The 1,744-nt window shown below is 42.3% G+C and overlaps 1 protein-coding gene across 1 annotated transcript in view; it reads right to left on the bottom strand.

Annotated features, from left to right (window-relative positions):
* LCP1 (lymphocyte cytosolic protein 1) overlaps positions 1-1,744 on the bottom strand; it is an 85,203-nt gene that overhangs the window by 2,143 nt on the left and 81,316 nt on the right. The window lies entirely within an intron of this gene.

Below are 1,744 nucleotides of genomic sequence, written 5' to 3'. Positions count from 1 at the left end.
GTCACTCATCGCTCTTTCCTGATCACGTGATCTGCCACTCTCAGTGTCACTCATCTCTCTTTCCTGATCATGTGATACATCCTGTCTTTCCACCGATAAAAATAATTTCTCCTTGGTCAAAATCACAGAGACGAGCCATATATGACAACTTGTGCTAGGATAAATTTACAGGCTACATTTTCACCAACAGAAATATTTCTATAAGGACGAACAGGAGAAGAAAATGAACTATAACACCTCAACCTTACACAGCAATTCTTTGATTCCTGGTGCCATCCTCATCTTTGCATTTATTTATTTATGTTACTATGCGTCTTATCCAAGGAGCCCGAGTGGGGTAGTGGGTTATACATTGGGCTGCTAATTGCAAGGTTAACGGAAGGTTAGAATCCACCTTCCATTCCACGGGAGAAAGATGAGGCTTGCTGCTTATGTAAAGATTTACAGGCTTGGAAACCCAAAGGGGCCCTTGCACTCTGTCTTCTGGGGTCACGGGGAGGCAGAATTGTCTTGACAGCAGTGTTTGACATTGGATTCCTACCCATTCTCACAGAACATTATCATGGTCGAAGCAGAACACTTTTGCTCCATTTACAGTTCTGTAAGCATAACTTTATTAGTTGCAATTTATTTTTGGATCAAATTGCGCTACTCCCTGACACGTCTTTTATTCACCTCATTTATTATCTAGTGGCTTTACTCAGTGGCTAATGAAAGTCTCTCGACTCCACCCAAAGCCTACTCTCCCTCCTGCTCTCCTAAATAGCGCTGATCAAATTAAATTAAGATCAGGGAAGCAATAATCCCACCCTTTCCCTCCATCTTAATGATTACGGAGAAAACAGTTCTCTGCTCAGTTGGGTGAGCCAAGGCTCCCTCCTGACTCCCCGCGGGGACAAGAGGAAAGCCTGCTCTTGTAAATCTTACAGCTGAGGGAAGTGTGGGCAGTTCTACTGCATCACATGGTGTTACTAAGGTCAAAAGCTACTCAATGGCACAGAACAACTGCATCTTAACCATTAATTCCTCTAAAGTCACTTTTTTAACTGTCCATTCTAAAGAACACATGCTCAAGTGTAAGAAAAGAGTTTTAAAAAAACCCATGCATAACCTGCTCGGCGCGACATGACCATTTTATGGCATGCTTATTCGGTCTTTCCTTTCCCCATTTTTCTAAGTAAGTTTTACCTCACCCCGACAGAAGAGTGCCTAGATTCCAAGACAGGCTTTGAACCTGAGCTGAACCACATAATCACCCTGCAAGCTTGAGTAAGCTTCTTAAATAGGATTCAGTCTTTTTTAAATCCTTTTCTTGGGGCTCGTACAATACAGTCCATACCCCCGTCCATTGTGTGTCAAGCCGTCTGTACTAGAATTCAGTCTTACTGGGACATCTGGACCCTTTTCTTTCTTTCTTTCTTTCTTTCTTTCTTTCTTTCTTTCTTTCTTTCTTTCTTTCTTTTTAAATCATTTTATTAGGGGCTCATACAACTCTGATCATAATCCATACATACATCAATTTTGTAAAGCGCATTTGTACATTCATTGCCCTCATCATTCTCAAAACATTTTCTCTCCACTTAAGCCCCCCGACATTAGGTCTTCATTTTTCCCCTCCCTCCCTGCTCCCCCCTCCCTCATGAGCCCTTGTAATTTATAAATTGTTATTTTGTCATATCTTGCCCTGTCTGACGTCTCCCTTCACCCACTTTTCTGTTGTCCGTCCCCCAGGGAGGAGGTCACA

This window comes from Echinops telfairi, unplaced genomic scaffold (assembly GCF_000313985.2).
Source record: "Echinops telfairi isolate 266 unplaced genomic scaffold, ASM31398v2 ScPeMD7_24;HRSCAF=84, whole genome shotgun sequence".
Classification (NCBI taxonomy): Eukaryota; Metazoa; Chordata; class Mammalia; order Afrosoricida; family Tenrecidae; genus Echinops; species Echinops telfairi.
The sequence above is the reverse complement of the archived record's forward strand: the minus strand, read 5'-3'. Positions and strand labels throughout refer to the sequence as shown.